The 22,241-nt window shown below is 47.2% G+C and overlaps 1 protein-coding gene across 2 annotated transcripts in view; it reads left to right on the forward strand.

The window, feature by feature from the left end:
* Positions 1-9,012: 9,012 nt before the first annotated feature.
* Positions 9,013-22,241, forward strand: part of RHBDF1 (rhomboid 5 homolog 1) — a 45,739-nt gene continuing 32,510 nt past the window's right edge. Inside the window, exon 1 of one of the 2 annotated variants that reach the window (XM_072602294.1) lies at positions 9,013-9,112. The gene's annotated coding sequence lies outside the window, so the exon portion shown is untranslated. Of the gene's footprint in view, positions 9,113-9,589; positions 9,704-22,241 lie in introns of those variants that run through there. The other variant, XM_072602285.1, reaches the window with a different exon arrangement.

Below are 22,241 nucleotides of genomic sequence, written 5' to 3' on the forward strand. Positions count from 1 at the left end.
TCTTGCGGTCTTACTGAGTCCCCTTGAATTTAGGGGAGTTGCATGGCTATAGGAAGGCACAGAGTCCTGGGCAGAGGCTCTGGTTTCAGTTCTTCTTAGGTTTCTGGTAAGGGAAAGGGAGTATCTCTGGTATTACCCAGTGCTGGGTGAGAAAGTAGAAACAGGAAGCTGAAATTGTGGGGTTGGCAAAATGAGAAAATGTATATATGTGTGAATGCCCATGCGCTTAGTATGGGCTCATAAAGTTCATCCATGTATACATCATTTGTGTAGGACTTAAAAGTGAAGTTTCAATACCAACTGTACAGAGTCTCAGAGAAAGGGAAGAAAGAAGAAGGATTCATTTTGTTCCTGGGACAGTTGGCAAAGGAGATGACTGTCTTTCTTCCCCAGGGACCCTCTGGAGTAGGGGAAAGAGCTATCCTTAGAGTTGTCTCTCAGGGCCTGCCCAGAAAAGAGAACCATAGACCCCCAGAATAGAAAATATGTAATCTGGATGGCACCTTAGAATACAGAATGGTAGAGTCGGAAAGGGACTTTAAAACATAAACTGTTAGAGCTGGAAGGAAACTTAGCCCTTCACTTGACAGAAGAGGAAACTGAGGCATGTAAAGGAAAAGTGATTTGCCCACAATGAGTTAATGGCAAAGCCAGGACTTGCATCTAGGTCTCCTGATTCCCAAGCTAGAGCTCTTTCCACTGAACTACATGGGGGGTGGGGAGGAATTTTATTCAACTGGGATTAGGTGGTCTCAGGGTTCCCGGGTAGGGTCTGGGTCTGGGAAACAGGAAAGTGACTGATGAAACACCAAAGAGGAATGTGAGAGGGGTGTATCAGAGGTAGCATGGCACAATGGCAGAAACACTGGACTTAGAGTCAAAAGGCCTGGGTTCAAGTACCAGTTTTACTGTGTGTATGCATAACTGTGAGAGACAGGGATCCTTAGTAGACTGGCCAGGAGTGTCAGTCTGCCCAACAGACGCCTCTGCCCATCCCCATCCAGACTGCCCAGGGGACAGCAATGCCTGCCCACCAGCTGCCAGTGTGTCTGAGTACCATCCCTCCAGGCTTGTCCATAGCCCTGTTTTAGCTCTGACTTGGCTGATGAGGACCTTGGCAGGGGACCAAGAATTTGAGGCATCAAAACATGGGTGTCTCCCTTGGGAGCTCAGCATGGCCAAACTGGCATTGGTATGAGGTGGGAGAAGGAGCCCTCTGGCAGGGGCCTGCAGGGTATCTGGGGACATTATCTCTCCTTCCTCCTATAGCCCTCATCCTCCACTGCTGCCAGGCTGGTGTCTCATAGGCACACCAAATTCACCCTCACCTGTTTATGCCATCTTGTCTACCACCCTACCTGAACTATCCTCCCCTCCTGCCTGCTTTCTCTGATTATTGACAGATAGATCTGGTCACCCTCCTCCAGAGAACTTTCTTTAAGATGTAGTGGGGTGCAACAGAGAAGCATAGATTCCCCAGCTAGGCTACTAACTCTCTGTATTACTTTGGGCAAGTCACTTCCCAATCTTGGCCCTCAATCCTCTGCTAAATGAAGGGATTATCCCTAGATCATCTCTAAAGTCCCGTTAGGCTTTAATCTGCTGTGATTTTTAGGATACTCCAAACCACCCTGCTCCCTTCACCAGCCCAGAGGGCTTATTTTCTGAAGCCTGTATTTGATTCAGTACAGCTCTTAATTATATATAAAGTTGTCTTTTTTTGTACTGTTCTTTAATTCATAGACTCCTAGAATGTTAGGACTGGAGAGTAACATGAGAGAACATATCATTTTAATTTATTTTGCAGATAAGGAAGCTGAGGTCTCAAGGAGTGAGGTGACTTGTCCAAGGTCACAGAGCGAGTGTACCTGGCCCTCTGAACCTCTACGCTCTGAATGCTGCCAGGTGTGTGTGTGGTGGGTTTGTTTCTTCCTCTCGGCCCGGGACAGGCTGGTCCCTATCGTTGGGTTGATCTGGTCTTATCATTTTGCCTTTCTGGTTTCAGTTTACCTCTCTTGAAAAGGGGCACAATTTTTTTTTTTTTACAGAAATCATTGTTAGAGGTGAATATGGGAGTTGATGGGAGAGGCGAGGGAAAGATACTTGGAGGAGTTACTTCAGGGACTCTTGCCTTTTTGTCTAAGGATGAAGAAGGGAGGGGTAAAGCCAAAAGCTGACCAAAAACAATGGGTAGATTTCTGTTCTAAGGAAGAGCCCGGTATCTCCCACAGGTCCAGGGGAGAGTGGGTGGAAGGAAATGTGGGAGTTGCCTATCTGGCTCAGGACCTCTGTATTCCCATCTCTCTGCTCCTCTTTGCAGAGTAACAGGGCCAATGGAACTGCCTGACTCACTCCCTTGGGAAAAAGGAGGCTTCCCATCTCCTGACCGTGACCCTTGGAATCTAGACCTGAGGGTGGGGGGGAAGTCAGATCTTTGTTTCTGGGACCCTCTCCCTCCATTTCAAGCGCCTCTTTTTCACTAGGAACTCAGCTCAATCACACACCCTTCTCTCCCCTCCCTAGTCTTAGCCTGCTCACCCTGCCCTTAGATAGCGAGAGCGTGATAAACTCGTTCTCCAGAGGTGTTAAAGCTGATAAGAACTTTTAGCTGTTACCCCTTCCAAGGCTATTTACATTGCCTTTGCAAGTTCTCCTCCTCCCCCTTCCCCAATCATTCACTGAAAGATGAAGAGTCCTAAAATCACACCCCTAGTTTCTCCCCTGCTTTTCCTGAAGGATTCTGGGTGAAATGAGTTGAGGGGAGTGGGGAGAAACTGGAGCTTGTGAGATAGGTGGAATGAATTTTTCTGTGGTGGAATTTTAAGCATCAATTATAAAACTGTAAAGCTATGGGGAGATTTTTTTTGTGGGGGAGTGTTGGAGGGGGCAGGATGGGTAGGAAACCTTCCCAACCCTTTAAAATATTCAAATCCTGCTGACTATGGAGAAGTGATAGCAGGAGCTCACCCAGGGGGTCAGCCTGGGGGGAGCAGGGGAACAGCAGAGCCTGACTCACTAAACTGGGGGCCCCTCTGGTCAGTCACTCTCTACTGCATTCCTTCCCCCTAGATTAAACATCAGCCAGATTGAGCGCTCTCCCCTCCCTCTAACTCCTCCCCCCCCCCCCCCCATGCATACCTACACACAGAAGGGAATTTCAGGGTATGGAGGGAGAGCAAAATGAATGCAACTCGGATTTACTCTTTCGCTCTCCCCCTTCTTTCCCTTTCTCCCCCTTCTTTTCTCCTCCTTTCTCCCTCTCTCCCCCTCACTACCGTCAGAGAACTGGAGCCCAGAAGTTAGCCAAAGGGTAGGTCCTGGGGTTGGAAGGGACTTTCTTGGGGCGGGTCAGCTCTGCTGACTCCAGGAGTACTCATTGGGCCTAGTCAGGAGAAAGGAAGGCTGGGAAATTCCCCTCTGGGGAGAACAAATCACCCGCCTCAGGGTGGAGACAATTAATTTTGTCCCACTAAGAAAGGGCCGGGGCAAAGCCAGTCCCTGAGAGGAGTACGGTATGGCTTGTGTGGGTGTCCTCTGAAACAGATGTCTTTAGTGCCAACGGGGAGGCACAGAGTGGGCAGGGCCAGGCAAGATCTTCAAGTAGCTTTGGGAATAGTCATTGGTCTTGTAGCCTAGATCTGGGCACAATGTAAACAGGACAAGTAGAGGAGAAACTCTGCTTTCTTCTCTACTGTTGCTGGGTCTTTCTTCCCAAGGCTGTACTAGCAGCCCATCTATGCCCATGGAGGATTCCTAAGGAAGGAAATGAGGAGGAAGTAGAGGGTCCATTTGTTCTGTACTGGGAGACAAAGGCATACCAGTGGGTCTGTGTGTTTGTTTACAAATATAATAGTAAAGTAATGAAAACTGAATAGGGATAAGGGCAGAGCCTCTGATTTCAATGGTACTGGGAACTCTAGTAAAGGAACTCTTTCTATTAATGCAGTTTTCACTCATTTTTTCTGCAAATTTTAGTCTTAGTGAGTTGTCTAGAGGTTAAGTGACTTGGCTGTGCCAGAGACAGAACTTGAACCCAGGTCTTCCTGGCTTCAAAGCTGGCTGTCTACTCCATCATGCCATTGCCTCTCAGTTAAAAATGAATGGCTAAGGAAAAATGAAAAGAATGGGAGCAGGATGCCTTGGGAAGAAAATCGTCTTCTGACAGAGTGAACTGACTTTTCTTTGTCTCTTAGGAACAGAGTAAAAGAGTTGGGATGCCAGTGAGAGAAACTGAAATTAGATCATAAGAGGGACTCAGCAGAGAAGATTACTGGCAGTCCCTGGAACAGGTGCTAGAGGGAGGAGGGAGAATGCTGTTTTACAGGTTTGTAGAGCCAGATTGCTGTCAGAAACCTTGGAGATCACTTAGTCCATCCTCTTCATGTTCCTGGAGGAAACTGAGGCCTATGTTTCTCATAGTAATTTAATGTCATTGAGCCACTCTACAATGCTTATATTTCAAATTGGGGAGAGAATATGTAGCCTTAGATTCTCCCTGTCCTGGGGTGAAGGGGAGGGATGAGTCTAAAGAAGATACTCCAGAATAACATAGGTTCAAATTGGCCTGGAAGAAGAGTTGAGGAAATGGTTTTTCCTCCTATTGTCTCCCAAAAAATGTACTATCCCAGAGAACAGGGATTGTTTCATTTTTGTCCTTATGTCCTCAGTGCCTCCCATGGTGCCTGGAATGCACTAGGTGTTTAATGAATGCCTGTTAATTGATTGTTGGAGAGGTGGGTGTCGGTGGATATGGGATGTTGTATACTCTGTCAGGCATAGTCAATGTGTTGGTTGCATTTTTTTCCTTTGCCACAGTGAATACTCCCTGGTTAGGAGAGAGGGTTAAGGGCGTATTCAGTAATGTCTGTGGTCTAAAAATAAAATAGGTATCAATAAAACTAAAAAGATAGCCTAGGTTTGGAATCTAGTGCCATAGGCTAAGGGAACTCAGACTCATAGACTAGATTAAGAAGACTTACCTGGGAGTCAAGAGAACTAGGTTTGAGTTCCAGCTTTATCACTAACTCATATTGTGGTCTGGGGTTGCTGGGAACCCTGAAATGTCAGTGTACAAGGTGAGTCTTCTGGTGAGACAGTGAAAGGAATTAAGTGGTCTGAGGTGGGTCAGGTGAAATAGTGACAGTAAGTAGTTTAATTAGGTGATCTAGATGGGATTAAGGAGTGGTCAGAATATGCAAGTAGTCTGTATGGCCCAATAGCAACTGGGAAAGGGTTGTCAATATGTCAATTAAGTGATCTAGGTAGGCTGGGGTGGGCTGGATGCCTTGGGTGAGGTGCTAATGATCTGGGCTACGGAAAACTGAAAATTCAGGGACTGGGTCACTTTCAAAGACAACCCCATCAGTTGAACTTGAGCAAATCATTTGTGTATTCTGTGTTCTAAGGTTCCTTCCATCTCTGACTTACTATGTTCTAAGGTCCCTTAGTACAGCTGTGTTGATTTCAAAAACAGATTCCTGAAGGCCAAATATTGATTTAGAAAATTATCCATGTTGTATTAATATTTTTATTTATTTCAAAAAATATTTCTCAATTACATTTTCATCTGATTTGGGCTTGACTCGTGCAGGAGTTTGACATCTCTGCCTTATTGCTCCAACACTCTATATTCTGAGAGATTTTATTATTTCCATTTCAAACTTCTTGTTGAGTGCTTTCAGTTGTGTCCAATCTTTGTGACCCCTTTTGGGGTTCTCTTGGCGACGATACTGGAGTGTTTTGCCATTTCCTTCTCCAGCTCATTTTACAGATGAGGAAACTGAGGCACACAGGGTTAAGTGGCTTACCCAGGATGAGACAACTAGTAAATGTCTGAGGCCAGATTTGAACTCAGGAACATCCTGAGTTGAACTTCCTGACTCCAAGCCCTGCACTCTATGCACTGCACCTTCTAGTCACCCAATTCCATCGTTAAAACACGGATAATGCTTTCACTAGCTACCTCTCAGCGTTGTTAAGAGGATCAGATAAGATCCTAAGCCTTAGAACTAGAAAGGGGGCCTTAGAGATCATTTAGTCTAACTTCATTTTACGGATAAAGAAACAGTAGCAGGAAAGTTAAGGGATTTGCCTTGGATCAAAAAAGTGGTAATAAGAAAAGATTCAAACCCAGATTCCAAATCTAGTACCTTCTCTCATAAAAAAAGCATGTAAAACATTTTATAAACCATCACATGCTATATTAGTTATACCGATCAATATTCCACTGTTTCCTTCTAGTGCTGACTGACATTCTCCATTTTAATGTTCCTGCCAGCTCTGCGTTCTGTGGTTCTAGGACAGAGAGAAAATTTTGATGAAGACTCCCCTCTCTTTCCAAAAAACTAAAACCAACAAAAGTCTACCCTCTACTCCTGTTGTCCCAGTGGGCTCAGAGCTTCTGTGGTCACCACACGGAATGGCACTTTAATGTGAATTAGGCCCAGCCAGGCTGGGTGGGGTAGGGATGAGCTAATTTTCTCCTGAGAAGCCTGATGACTTCCCAGGCCCCACACCCTGTCTTGCTCAAATCACTTTCCCCATGGTCATTAAGGTAGAACGAGGAGATGAAGAAACCATCGAGTGAAGACATGAATGAGGTTCTTTTTCTGTGGTGAGAGCAGTAACACCCCAGCTCTCAAGGCCAAGGTTCTTCAAGGGAGCTGTGGATGTGGGGCCTTAATAATAAAAGGCTAAGCTTCTGAAGACCTATAGACATGGTTAATTAAGCTAGCAGCTTTAGTAAGGACCAGAACTTGTCCTCACAAGAGGACCAGATGGCTGTCCATGCCTCTGTCCCTACACCACACTAACATCCCTGAGGAGTTTACTGGAGGTAATTTGGAACTTTGGCCTACCCTCAAATAACTGTATTAAGAAGTTAGTGAGAGATCTAGTGCCTGAATTCCAGGGACTCATTCTTTACCCCGACTTACTTACATAACAATATCTCTATAATGCATAGACATACTCTCTCTGTGATACCTGGAGATAGTCTCTGGTTTGTGGAAATGTTGTCTCTGAGGTGCCTAGAGATGTCTCTGTGGTATTTAGTGATACAATCTCTCATAAGTAGATATACCTCTCTCTGGTCTTGGGCAGACAGTCTTTCTGGGCAGTTTCAAGTACCAGATACTTAGGCCCAGCCCAAGGGGTATACTTCACTTTCAGCCAACATTTTAGAAGAAAATCCATATTCACACAGGTAAATTAGGAGGTTAATTCAGTTTAAGGTAGGATTCCTGATTGGTTCATTTGTATAACAATAGCTCAAATTCATATTCAGTCTAGCATCACTAAAAACTTTTTCCTCATAATAGTGCTCTTCTGCAGGTAGTCCAAGATATTTTACAGAGCAGGAAACTAAAGTTCATAACTGCCCAAGATCTCAGTTAATAAGTACACTATTATACCTATGATTTGAACCCAGGACTTTTTACTCCAGTTTCAGGGCTCTTTCCATTATCCTGTGCATTATTCCTCTGGTGCATATAAAATATGATTCTATTTTCTACATAACTGTTCAGAACAAATCACTGTATAAAATAAGGTCTGTCTTCTCGTTTGGAGATCTGTGTCTGGGACAGGTTGCTCCTGGCACTGGCAGGGAATGATGGATGGCCCAAGGGAGTTGAGAAGAGAGGGTGGCCCCTTCCAAAATCACCCATGTGGCTCTGGTTAAAGAGTGCAAGGGAACCTTTCCTTCTGCAACTCTATGCATAGAACTCTAACACTTCATCCTGGAAGGACTGATGGAAGTCACCTAGAAGAAGCCTGCCAAAGGCTAGCATACCAAGTTGGGGACCAGGTTGGTCAGAATGATCTTCCTCTTCTGTAGATCTCCTCTCAACCTTTCCCACACCAGTGTTAGAGCCCAGAGTCCCCAGACTCAGTAAGGAGTTTTAGCATCACTGAATCCAACCACTCAGTGGTCCATAGCTGTGCCCTTGGATGGTTAAACTGAGTCCTGGTTGGTGGTTGGTCTTCAGAGCCTATAGATTTGGTAAAGGGATTGCAGGCTTGGGCTCCAAAACTTCCAAACTGGGACTCTCTCCTGAGGAGGGGGAGGCCTTAGACAGGGAAGGTTGGTAAAAAAGGAAAGTATTATAAACTTTAACATGCCACGTAAATGCACGTCCACCAAATGATCAGTGGTGAGGAGTTTCCTTTGACTTGCTGCTAGTTCATGCTTCTCCTACCCTGCCTAATATGTGTCTTCATTAGTGGAGACCCTGTCACCCTCATCGCTGGGTAATGAAGGGTCATAGGTGAGGCTGGCCAGGGTTAGAGACTTGGATTCCAGGTTCAGTTAGGAGTCAGGATTAGGGCTCACTCTGGAGCCTGGGTCAGGAGATAGTCTGAGGTCTGGGATATATGGAAACTCCATTTGAGTCATTTGAGCCTTGGTTGGAATTGAAGTTGCTTCTGAGCTTTTCAGTTATTACATGGACTAGACCTTAAACTAATGAACTGGCTAAACTGGCAACTCTCCTCCCTCTTCTCCCCACCCTAATCTAGCCACAAGTCTTGTCTCAGGAAACAATAATGGCAGCCTATTCAAATGCCCTACTTGCAAATATCTCATTGGAACCTCGCACCCACCCGAAGAGTTAAGGACTGCAGGCCCTCATTCCCATTTTACAGATGAGCAAGCTGAGGACCAGAGAGGTCCAGTGATGGCTAGCAGCAGTCGCTGTCCTCCGTGCTCCAAGAGGACTACTGAGGTCATGCAAGTGTCAGATCGGAGGCAAGGTTTTGAACCTGGTCTTCCTGACTTAATTCCAACATTCCGTGGCTAGGTCCTTTGGTACCTAAGCAATGTCAGCCACTTCCCGGGGACAGCTGAAGGCAGAGAATGAGGTCAGGACCCGGAGAGCAGAGCGCTGGATGGGGTGTGGTGGTGGCCCGAGGGCAGGCCCACGAGTTTGGCCGGGAGGTTGGACTGGACCTCTTCTAAGTCCCGCCTCCAGCTGTGCGATTCTAGGACCAGACCTATTTATTGGTGGGGGGGGGGGGGTCACCTCCCTCCAGGGGTGGGACACGGGCGCGGAGTGGCGCGGCGCTTTGCTGGGATCCGTCTGCGCGGGGTGGGCACGCAGCGGCTCAGCCCGAGGTGAGGGCCTGGGGTCGGGGAGCAGGGGAGCCGGGCAGCCGGCCTGGAGCTGGCCGGGGTGGCAGCCGGTGGGAGGGAAGCGCTTCCGCTCGGGCCCGGGTGGCAGATGAGCTCGCCCCGCGTGCATTCCTGAGCCCTGACTCAGAGCGCGCTGGGAATGACTGAGCCCATCTGGCCGCGCGCGGCGCGCTCTCCTAGCGGGCGGGCGCGCAGCCGGCCCCCGGCCCCCGCTCGGGCCCCCTCCCGCCTTGCTCCCTCCCTCTGTCCCATGATCCCTCCTCTCATTTACGTGCCCCTCGCTCCATGGCATTCTGGCCCGGCGGGCGGAGAGGAGAGCGGACGGGACGGGAGGCGGGGAAGCGGGGATTGGGAGAGGCGGAGAGAGGGAAGCGGGCAGGCGCCGGGACTCTGGCAAACTTGGAGCGGGACACACCTTCCCCTGCCGCGGCCCCGCGCCGGCTCCGGCCCCCTGCCCTGCCCGCCGGCCCGAGTGCGGGGCCCGGCGGCCCCCTGGCGCACCGTCCTCTCGGCTCTGCCCGCCCCCGGGACCGGACTGCTGGAGGCGGCGGCGGCCGCGGCGGCTGCGGGCTGGTGAGTGGACGAGGGAGCCGGCGAGCCGAGGGAGGGCGAAGGGGCGCGCCTGGGGAGCTCCGGTCGGAGCCTGGCATGGGGCGGCCCGAGAGCGCCGTTGCCGTCTCTGGGCTCGGCCGGAGCAGAAGCAGCCGGTTTTCCTGGGGTTAGCTGCCTTCTCTTCCCCACTCCTCCCCGGGCGGGTCCCGGGGGCTGCTGCTGTCCGCTGCTCCTAGCAGAGCGAGAGACGGGCTGGCGGGACCCATCTGGCAGCGCCGTGGGCTAGGCTGGCGCTTGGCCGGCGGTACCTGTGTGGGGACCGCGGAGCCCCCGGCTCCTGGAGGATGGAGGGAGAGGCGCCAGGGGTCTCCAGGCTCCTGCCACCTGCAGCACCCCGCACCTCCGCTCCTATCCTCCCCTAGCCCTCCACCTTAGCTCGCACGTGGGTCCAGTTGGGTGGGTGGGTGGTTCGGGAGTGACGTTCAGACAGTTCTGGACTGGACAGTCACGGAGTGGGAAAGCAAGAGCAAGAATCTGACCGTCTCCGAAGATAAAGGTTTGGGGGTGTTGAGGGGCTCCATGGGTTAGCACACATAGTGGAGACTCATGTTGGAAAATCTAACCAAGTCCGCAGCGACCGTGAAAGTCGGGATTAGAGGGACGGTGGAGGGGGTGTCCCAGGTCAGCCTCCTTCTGCCCCTCCCATACTAAAAGGCCAGCTCTCCGAGGAGATTTTTTGTTCAACACCCACAGAGACACGCACCCCACCCCCGGGAAAATCACTGGGCTTAGAGTTGAAGTTTAGTTTCCTTCAGAATCTTTAGGAGCCAGAAGAACTGCTTAGTAGATAAGTCCAAGTTTAAGGCAGTTTAGCCATTTGGCCTTGGGACCCTGGGCCCTGATGGGGGTGGGGAGGCGTGTTGCAGAAGTAAGGGCTTGCTTTAAGGCTGCAGAGTCGGGCAGGGATGGGGAGGTAAGAAGAGGAGACTGCAGCAGAGAATATATGGCCTGTGTAATAGCTGATGCCAAGAGACTTAGAATGGCAGGTCATTGGAGAGGGAACAGCTTGGGAGACTTGGAGCCAAGGGTCCTCAGAAGCAAGTTTCAGTGGTTGGCCATTGGGGAAGGGGCTGCTGAAGAGACTGGAGTCAGGGGTCCTGAGAAGCAAGTTTCTTCCTCCTCTGAATTCCTCCTGGGACTGGAGTTTTGTAAAAATAGCCCCAGGCAGGATTAGCACATCCCCCTGAGCTGGCCCTGGGCCAGACTGTGGGGTTGGAGTCACTCACAGGCCGGACATGGAGGCTCCAGCTCTAACCATCCCCTGGAACAGCTGAATGACCCGCTAGAAGCCTCTGGGTGGACAGTGGGGAGAGAGAGAGAAAGTTTGCTTCTGTGTGTGGTGGTGTGCTGGTGAGGTCGAAATAGTTCAGCTAGCTGGTCTCCTTCCCTTTCCTGTCGTTGCTGCTTTTCTGTTAGTTACCTGGAGCAGGACAGCAGGATTTAGAATACAATACAGGATAAAGAAGACCAGGGAAAGCTAGAACTTGTGCTACTTGCCCTCACTCCCAGTAAATTATGGATGATTCTCACCTGGGCTCTCTCCAAAAACCAAAGCAGTTGGAATTGGGGTTCAAGATTCATGTTTATCCAGTTCTTTCCTTCCATGGTCTTTTTATCCTATATAATACCCTCTTCCCATCCCAACACGCAGCAGGCCATATACTTTTCATTGAAATTTCAGCCAGGAGAGGGAAAGTTGCCCAAGATCATGCAGCCACTCCGGAGGAAGCTGGGATTAAGAACAGACCCTCCCTCTCCACCCCCTCCCCCTTTCTCTGGAATAACTAGTTTGGGGACACACACATGCTCCTACCCCTCCACGTGGTAATTCTCTCTCCATTTATGCTGGCCACCTTCCTTCTCCCTGCCTTGTATGTGGCTAGTCATTCTTAGAGTAAATATAAACAAACATAGATGCTCCGGGACCTACACTATGCAGATCAACACTGACCCATACCTGATTCATACCAGTGCCTCTGACAGGCTTTCTACCCTGCCATGGGCACCCCCTTGTGGCCTGGGATGTCCTCATTTCTCCGGCCACACTGTAAGGGGTCCTCTTCCTCTTCCATCTCTCTCTGTTTAGCCCTTGGGTAAGGATCATAGAATGTCAGAACTAGAAGGGGGCTTTAGACCATGATAGATAGGAGGGACCTGAGGTGTTGTGGCCCAGTGGAAAGAATTTTGTATTTTGAGTCAGAGGTCCTGAGTTCCAGTATTGCCTTTGCCATGTATACCTGTGTGACTTTGGTCAAGGGATCTCATGTTTCTGGGCCTTTTGTTTTCTACTCTGTGAAGTAATGAGATTGGACTAGAGGAATTTTTAAACTGTTTTGTGTCATGGACTGCTTTGGCAGTTTGGTGAAACCTAGGGACACCTTTTTGAGTGTGATGTTTTTAAATGTATACAATATATAGGATTATAAAGGAAACCAATTATATTGAAATAGTTATCCAAAGGTTTAAAAAAAAGAAAAGAAAAGGGAATCCCAGGACTGGTTTAGGCCTGGAAGGATCCTTAGAGCCAACTAGTTTACCCCCATTTTCTTACAGATGAGGGAAGTGAGGCCTAGAGAGAGTTGAAGCCTCTTACTTAGGTCACATAGTGATTTAGTCACTGAGGACCTGGGTCTCTGTGTTCTGTGACTCTCGGCCCATCCCATCCACTATTATACCACAGGCCTGTGGCCATTGTCCGGAGGAGCCCAAGAGCTGGTTTTCTGACGTGCCTTCCTCCTGGGGAAGGGATTGAGACTAGATTTTGGTAATCAAGGACAGTGACTTTGTGGGTAGGTTGGGTAAAGTAGGGGGTTCTTTCAGGGATGGTATGAGGGTGTGGGAGAGTAACTGAGGGAGAGGGTCTTGGAAGAATGGTTATGGCTGATTTGGAACCATGGGAGAGGCTGAAGGAATACAGGAAATCTGTATCAGATACCTTGGTGCTTGGTTATTCAGGGCCATGGATGGAGTCCCTAGAACCTGGAATCTTTCTGATAGGGTTTGTTGGGAAGAGGGTGTAATTGCCACCTATTCCTTACCTAAACTGGATGTCCTTGTCTCCAGGAATGGTTTGTCTCATACAGGTGCAGAGTGTGTGTGTGTGTGTGTGTGTCTGTGTCTGTGTCTGTGTCTGTGTCTGTCTGTGTCTGTGTCTGTGTGTCTGTGTCTGTGTCCGTGTGTGTATGATTTGGCGGGGAGGCTGATTTTTGAAGAGGGGAATCTGACAGCTACTTGGCTCATACTGGGGAAGGGGGAACCAGGAGGTAGAGGGAAGGTGGCACCACACCCATGTGCTGGGAACCCTCTCTCCCCCCTCCCTTCAGCCTTCCTTGCTCAGACTGTCTTGGAGCAAGGAGAGGATTCAAGGATGAAACTGGCTTTTCAGGTTTGGGGCCCAGCTGGAGTCTGGGACAGCCTTCTGGCAGCTCATGGGGGCTGAGCAGAGGAGAATTCTGACTCTCCCTCACCTATGACTTTTCTTCTGGGTCCTGTCCCTTACCTCTCCCCATTCTAATTATCAGGGGCACACCAACAGCTCTGGCCCTGAGAAGGGCTTCCCCTGTAGTACTTCTCAGGGCTAAACCTCCTCCCATAGCTCTTCCTGCTCCTCCTCTAATCCTTCCAGCCTTCCCTGGCTACGATCCCTCCTTTCTCCCTTCCAGATGTGTTCAGGGACGCTTGCTTGCTTGCTTTGCAGGAAGATCTCCCAGAGTACAGAGTGCCATATTATTCTCTGGGGGAATCCAGATGTGGATGCCTACATGGTGGCTTTTTTTTTGCGTCTGGTATTTGTGCGTGTGTATGTGTGTGTTTGTGTTTGTGTGTGTATGAGGGGTGTGTGTACACGTCTCTCTGGTTTTCATGTTTCAGCTTGCAACCCTCCCCATTCCACAGATGAGGAAGCAGAGGCCCAGAGAGGCCAAGGACAGCCTTTGCCCAAGGCCACATAGCTTGGTGAGGGGTTACTGGGTTAATCTTCAGCTTCAAATTTGGGTAAAGTAATATCCTTCTATCATGTTGACCTTTATGTAGGCCATACTTTTCTCCCAAACACCAAATGTATGAAATCTGAGTAAGGCTCAGTGTTATTTTTTGTTATAAACTTCATTATACTGTATTTTTTTTTTTACTTCTAAAGGATCACCATCATAGTCAGCAGAGGATGGCATATATTTGGATCAGTACAGTAATCAATATAATAAATTTGGAAAGCCCTCTGTCCCTGGTACTTAGTTACCATTTGGCACTCCCCACTTTTACCCTGCCTCCTTGCTTTTTTTTTTCCAGTGGCTCCTATTTCAGCTGTGTTCTATTTTGTTTCGTGAGACTAGTTTTCCCCATCTTTCCCCAAGCTGGAGATGCAGTGGCCACTCACAGCACTCCCCCATTGCTAAATGGCAGCGAAGCCTGGGTGGGTTGTTGACACTTCCTTACATAGCCTTAATAACTATTCATCATCTAGAGTGTACATAATTTAACCTCTATGGGAAGGTTCTTTTTTCCTTTTAGATTCTGGAATTTTTTTCCCTTTCTACCTATACTAGAGAGGTCGGGGTGGATAGCAGGATTACTTCTTTTCATCCTTTTTGACAAAACCATTGGTGCAAATGAATGTCTTGGTTTCTCCACAAATTTCCATTATCTAGCTGTTCTCCCTGTTTTCTTGCTTCTGCCTTGCCTGAGAGATCATGAGTAACTGACTTTTTTGTCTCACCATAGAGAAGTTTCCAGGCTAACAAGGGAGGGAACCTTTTTTTTAAACACTTCACTTGATTCTGAGCTTAGACTGGCATCTTATTGTCTTAGCCAGTAAGGGGTATTGGCCATCCATCTGTTCACAAACAGGTTTTGTTTGTCTACTTTGTACCAGGCATCTGGAGATACAAATGCAAAATGGACCATCCCTGCCCTCAAGGATTTTATAATCTACACATTATAGAATGCTGTAGAATCTTAGCACCAAAAGGAGTTTTGTCAGTGATATTGACCACTTAATTTTTTTGTAGTGTTTTAAAATTTATCTGAGTGCTTTTTTCACAACAGCTCTTTGAGATGTATGTGTGTGTGTGTGTGTGTGTGTGTGTGTGTGTGTGTGTGTGTCTATAAGTCATGGGAATTCTATGTATTGAGAGAGATAAGGGGGAGAGACAAAGAATGAAAATGAAAGTATTATTATTCTCCAAGGTCCCTTCCATCTGTAAATCTATGATCCTTTGGATTTTCATTTGACAGATGGGGAAACTGATGTTCAGAGAGGTTAAACGACTTATCTGTGTAGTAAGTGTTGGCACTAGGATTCAAATCCAAATCTTCTAACTCCAAGTGAATGTTTTTTCCCACTATATCACAATTTCTCTCCATGGTTTTCAATACAATTTAACACGTTTATTAAGCATGTACTACATATATACACATGTATATATGTATGTATATGCACACATACACACACACACATATATATGTTGTATATACACACACATATAGTATTGTGCTACGGCCTGAGGATAGAAACGCAAAAATAAAGAGTCTGCTCTGAAGGAATGTCTGCTTATTAGTGGGGGAGATATGCCATGTATAAAGATCGGTAAATCATTAAGCATTTATTAAACTCTTACTGTGTGCCTGGCATTGTGCTAAGTGTTGAGGATGCACAGAAAGGACAAACACAGTCCCTGCCCTCATGGAGCTTACATACTAGTGGGAGAGACAACACATACATCTGTACATATCACATAGATGTAGAGTACCTGGATGGTTGTTGGAGGGGGGGCATTATTAGGAGTGAGGTTGGGGGAGAGACCTCCTGCAGGTGGTAGTAGCATTTAAGCCGAGTCATAAAGGAATTCTCCCAGGTGAAGGTTGAGAGGGAGAGCATACCCAGTTTATGGGACAGCTGGTGCAAAGGCGGGGAGAGGGGATGCTTTGTATCAGGAACACCGAATAGGCAGTGTAGTTGGACTTACTGCATGGAGGGGAATAATGCATTGAAAGACTGGAAAGATAAGAGGCTAGGTGGTGAATAGCTTTAAATACTAACCATAGGCATTCATATTTACTCCTAGAGGTAACTAGCATTGGGGTGTGTGGGGGTGGTGGTGACATGGTCAGACAGTTTAGGGAGACCACTTGAGCAGCTGTGTGGAATATAGATTGGAGTGGGGACAGGCATGAATCGGGAAGATCAATGAGGATTTCAGTAGTCCAGGTGAGAAACGGTGAGGCCCAGGTGATTGAGGGCTGAGTGGAGAAGAAGAAATGACCTGGTTTTGGCAGCTGATGGAATATACTGATGAACAAAAGAGGTGTCAAAGATGACATTGAAAAATTGTGAGCCTAGGTGACTAGAAAGATAATATTAATAACTAACATTTATATAGCACATTAAGGTTTGCAAAGCACTTTTATTTTCACAACAACCTTGGGAGGGTTATTATTATGGGCTATTAATGTCCATTTTTAAAGATGAAAAACCTGAGGCAGACAGGTTAAGAGACTGACCCAGCGACTAAGGGCGAAGGCTAGATTGGAACTGAGGGCTTCCTCACTCTAGGTTTCATGCTCTTTCCACTCCACCACTTAATTTCCAGGATCATGCTGTCCTTCCAGTAAGAAAGAGGTGAAGATTTGGAGTGAAAGATAATGAGTTCTGATTTGGACGTGTTAAGGCTGAGATGCCTAAGGGGACATCTAGTTTGAAATGTCCAGTAGGCGGAATGGGATTGAGAAGGGTCATTAGATTGGGCAAATAAGAGATCGCTGATAAATTTGGAGAGAGCTATTTCAAGTGAATGATGAGATTGGAAGCTGGATTGCAGAGTTAAGAGTGACAGGAGAGGAAGTAGAGGCATCAGTCATAGGCACTGTAGCTTTGTAAAGCAGTTGAGCTAAGAAGACGATATAGAACAATAACTAGTGGGTATAGTAGGATGAGAACATAAAACCTCCTGTCTAGTTCCGTTGAAATGTTAAGAAATAATATCTTCTACAGCCTCAGACACTTCCCAGCCTTTTTCTTTTAGGAAAGTGGGTATAATAAAGGCTAATAAGGTCCCAGAAAGGGGGTGGAGTGACAATAGATAGCATTTATATAACAGTTTAAGATTTGGAAAGCACTTTACAAGTATGAGCTCATTTTATCTTCACAGCAGCCCTCAGATGTCAGCGCTATTATCTCCATTTTATAGATGAGGAAACTGAGGAAGGCAGAAGTTATGTTCTGCCTAGAGTCGTAGAGCTGGTAAATACCTGAGGTCAAATTTGAATTCTGGTCATCCCGACTCCAGCTCCAATTTTCTCACCACAGCTCTACTTAGCTGTTAATCAAACTCAACCTTTATCTAAATGAAGTCATTATCTCCCCAAGACCCTGAAGAGGTGGTACTATGTATGTATGAACCCCATCCTTCTCCATTCAGCAAGGCCAGTAATTAATATTGATCACAGGGAGGAGACCTTTCTCAAAGCTTGAGGGAGGAAGGAATGGGATTGGGACTGTTGAGAAATCAGCTATTCTGAAATGTTAATCTCAAAATGTATTTTAACTTATGATCTTCTTTTTGATCAGGATTCCTATAGATATTGCCTCAAAATATCTTGAGAGGAAAGGCATGTTCAAGGTGGAGGCACAAGGGAAGGGACTATGCCAATTTGGACATCTCTCCCTTCAAGCTAGAAATCTTGGATATTAAATTAATGTTCAATTAAATAAATTGTTCCTGGTAAACTTGTGCCTAAAAGTCAGTAAAATAATCATATAAATTTTTTTCTCATTGGTTGGAACTAGGGATAACTTTTTAAGGATGGAGAAGACTTGACCAAAGAAGGGAAGGAACCAGTAGTTAGGGAGAGACAAGATTAAGAGAATGGGCATGATGGGTAGGGGCATTCTGCTGCAGAAGATGGGACACAATAAAGGATCTGGCCTTGGGAAGGTGAAGCACCATTTTATGATCAGAGTGAAGGAGGGGATAGTGGGAGGTGATATCAGAGGGCTGTGAGATGAGGAGGGGAGAAAAGGGAGGACTTGGTCACTGGCTTCAGAGTTTTTCAGTAAAGAATGAAGTGAGCTCCTTAGCAGAGAGGGTTAGAATGTGACTCCTAGGGAGTTTGAGGGGAAAATAGAAGGTATGAGAAAGCTGCCATGGGGCATAGAATAGGGAATCAGTTAGAAAGGAGTAGCAGTGAGGGCCTACTTGTAGATTAGCTAGCATAAATTTGTCAGCATGGTTTCCCCATTTTCCTCCTAAACTATTTATTGATTTAGATCCTTTAAGTTACTCATGTTAGAACAATGAGTGTTCAAGTAGAAAGGGATCTTAAAACAGAATGAAGGGCACCTAGGTGGCATAGAGGATAGAGCACTGACCTTGGAATCAGGAAGATGGACCTGAGTTCAAATCAGGCCTCAGACATTTACTAGCTGTGTGACCTTGGGCAAGTCACTCACCCCTGATTGCTTGCAAACAAACAAAACCTACATAGAATGACAGAGCTGGAAGGGATCTTAGAAAATATTACATTGAGACCCTAGTACAGAGAATGTCAGAGGTGGTAGTTCTCTTAGGACATAGAATGTCAAAGCTGAAAGGCATCCTAGGATAGAATGCTGGGGTTGGAAGGAGATTTAGAGAAATTAAGATCTTGAGCTTGGACAGTGCCACACAGGGAGTGACCAGCAGCTCTGGAACCAGATCCCAAGTCTCCTGACTCCTTAGGTTGCTTTTCTTTCCATTGTCCAGTGCTGCTTTCTCCCCTCTTTAATGCTTTTTTTTCCCCTCTGTTTTCTCGCTGGGTCTTCTGTACCAAGTGCTGTATTTGATCCCTGGTAGCTTTCTCTGATAGCAGAGGGGTTCTCCTGTATGCCGTCTTGAATTTCTGGGTATCTTTTGTCTCTAAGGGTTGGCGTTGACTACTGTAATCTTATGCTGCAAAGAGAGAGCGTTGTTATTTATTTATGTGTTTTGTCTCAAACACAGCCAGTGAGCACCAGCAGCAGCTCCCAATAGAACAGGAGAGTGTCCTGCTAAACCATATATATAATCCAGTGGAGAAAAGGATCATTGGTCAAGCTGGGGTCTGGTCAGGAATCCAAGTGTTTCTTTTGACTCAGTCAGGGAAGGCTCCTTGGAGGAGGGAGACTTTTGAGCCACCCATGAAGGCAGGATAATTTTTTTTGAGGGGGTAGGAAACATTTTTTATTGGGTATACTGTAGTGGGATACCTTATATGTTGTGGGTTGAACTGAATAGCCACATAGGTCTCTTCCAACTCTTAAATTCTATGATTCTGAGTTAATCAGTTGCCCTTGGGGTGAATTGTTTGATCTCATTAATTGAGTACTTCCTCCTCCAACTGAAGGCCCCTTAGGTAAGAATGGTGTGGTCAGATCCCCTGGACACTGTACTCTTGGCCTGGACTCCCTGGGGGTGGGTCCAGTGAGCTCAAAGGTTTTTGTTAAGGACCACAGAACCTCCGACAAAACTGATATAACTGTAGGATTTATTTGTAATACATAAGTTGATTTAAAGGACATGTTCATATAAGGAGTTGTGCCCTTCACTGTCATCCAAGGTCCATACTTTGGCCTGGTTCAAGGAAATGAAGCTGTACAATTGCCATCCAAGCAGCAGGTGGTGTCTGGGTGGGCACCGATGTCCAGATCTGTTTGGTAGATATTGAGATAGACCAAGGGAGCTGGAGCCTCTTACATATAAATGCACCATTGTAGTGTAAGCAAACCTCAGGTACCTCTAAGTCAGGGATTCTTAGCCTTGTGGGTGTCCTGAAACAACCCATTTGATAGCTGGTGAAGCCTATGGACCCCTTCTCAGAAATAAACGTAACATTGTTACATATTACATATATTTATATAGTCCGAAATATGCACACCCATTCATCAGTCACTCATGTTGTCTCTTTCTGCATGTTCCCCTTTCTCCTCTGGGTAAAAGGGGCCTTTATCTCATCGGCCTGGATCAAGAGGGCATTCTGCTTCCTGGGGGTCCTTTTATCCTCCTAGACAAGTAGGCTCAATCTGGGTTCCCCAGAACCAGCTGCATTGACCCAGAGATGTAGCTGGGGCTTAGTATCTATTAGGATTAAATGTTACAGGCCCACTGGGCACCCTTGGGTGCCAGGGTCTAGTGAGGGCTCACTTGAATCAGACCAACTCCTGGTAATGTGGTCAGGGGACTTGTGACCAGTGATTAAGTGGGAGGAAAGAAAGGCAAGAAGCAGAAGGACCTAGACCATCAGAGTCTTTAGAATAAACTTCTGAACAGATCAGAGCTGCAAGGGACCTTAGAATGTAGTATATTGCGTTTAACTGGGTCTTTCCTTCTAAAATCAATGAAGTACACTGAACAGGGAAAGAAAGGATGGGATGATGGTAGGGAAAAAATCAGCCTTGGCTAACTGGATCAGAGATGGAGAAGGGTTCCTGGAAGCAGTCTCCTCGATGTGAATCATAAGGGAGGAGTGGATGAGCTGGCGGGAGGTTTTATTCTGGCTATGTTATAAGCTCCTTGAGGGCAGGGACTGTTTGGGGCTCTTTTTGTACCCTCAGCTTCTAGCTCTGTGTCTGGCATGTAGTAGATGCTTAATAAATATGTTTGTTGATTGATAGTCTCTCAGTGAACGGGGCAGAGTTCTTTGACCTTCCTTCTGATCAGGGCTGTTCGCATTGGTTGGGGAACAGTCTGTTGACGAATGAATAGCTTTGTTGCCATCCAGGCCCCCTCTTCCCCTACTCCCGGATTCCCAGCTCCCCCTTCGCAAAAGCCTTTTTGTTTTCTCCATTGCCTTTCCCCAGCCCCCTTCCCAAGGGAGCCCAGTGTCAGCAGAGGGAAAGGAGGAGGGACACTTCCTGGTTTAGGACTGCCGGAGGCTTTTCTCATCACCCTTATTGCTATTAGCATTTGTTCAGTTTCCAAAGCACTTTTAGGTTCGGTTACTTCCTGAGATCCTTGCCATCTCTCTGTGAGGTCCGCAGAGTTGGAGGGGATGGGATGTTGTGTATGAGGCCCCCTGTGAGGAGGCACTGCTGTGATCATGGTTCTTTGAGCTGACCTTAATTAATGAATTGTGGCTGATACTGGAGCTGATTGGCACAGGGAGGAGGGAATCCAGGGGTTTTTGGCATAGCTACGGAATGTGTGGGGATAAAGCTACTGATGGTGCGCTAGGTTCTCTCCATCCCTGGGGCATTTATTTGGGATTTGGATGGCTAGTCACAACTTCACAGAACTGTCCCTGGATCCCATCTCTCTGGCTGGTGCAGAAAGGGTCAGGGGGTGTAACTGGTGGTCAGTGGCCTTGGGTTCAGAGGCTTGGGGCTGGGCTACCAGATTCTCTCCTTATTTACCTTGGGACAAGAGAGAGAGAGAGAGAGAGATTGACCTCCGAGAACCCTGTAGGATTGCAAGCCTGGGAAAGCTGGTGCCCTTCTGGGGAATCCCTGTTCAGGTGACCAGAGCTGTGACAAGCCCTGGCTTGTCTCTGGGAGGAGGCCGTCCTAGCCAGCAGAACTCTGTACTTGGGCACAGGGCTGGCCGGGAAGGGGGTTGGGTCACCCTGACAGGCGGTTGGGGGAAAGAGTTTCTCTAGGAGCAAACACTTTTAGAGCTTCTTCTTTACTCCCCATCCCCCCTCTCAGAAACCACAGCCCCTAAATGCCTCTGTTCCTCTGTAAAACGAGGGGGTGGCCAGGTCAGAGAAGATTCTTAGTTCTGACATTCTGTGTCTTGGGCTTCCCCCTTTCAGCGTTAGAGACTGGCTGATCTATCTCTTCCTTTTCAATAGTGTGCCTGGGGCAGGGGGGAGGTCCACCCCTAGCAGCCACACCTTAGGGGAGGGGCCAGTCTCATAGCTTCCCTTGGGATATCACATCACAACCCTTACCCTGTGGAAAAACTTCTGTCTAAAAAAGCTAAATTCTAGCTGTTGTGGCTGGATCTCAGGTCTCCTCAATTTAGTGGATTCTGAGTTCCTCCCCTTGTGTGGGGAGAACTGATTTAATGATCATAAGAGTTCCAGTGAGCTCTCCCTCACTTGAATCAGAGGTCTTTGTGTAGGTAGTTGCATCGGAGAGAGACGCAAAAGCTATGACTGCTCTGTCAGGTGAGGGATGGTTTGGGGGTGAGTCTGTGAAGCCCTTCCCTATGACTTTAGGCAGGTCATTCTACTTGTGCTTCTCATTTTCCTTCCATAAAATGGGAGGAGGCAGATTTAGTTTGCCTCACCTGCAGAGTCCCTTTTTCTCTTTTCTCTTTGACATCCTGCGACTTCCATCCTATCAGTCAATCAACAAGCATTTATTAAATGCCTACTGTGTTTCTGGCATTGTGGGACACAAAAATAAAATAGTCCTTGCTTCCAAAGAGCTTATGTTATTTTGGGAGGGGACTACATGTCCCATGCATATAAATGTATAGAGAATATAAACTAAATAGTGGGTAGTTTTGAGAGCTTGGGGGAATCAGCAAAGACTTGCTGTATGAGG

Source organism: Notamacropus eugenii, chromosome 1 (genome assembly GCF_028372415.1).
Source record: "Notamacropus eugenii isolate mMacEug1 chromosome 1, mMacEug1.pri_v2, whole genome shotgun sequence".
NCBI classification, from domain to species: Eukaryota; Metazoa; Chordata; class Mammalia; order Diprotodontia; family Macropodidae; genus Notamacropus; species Notamacropus eugenii.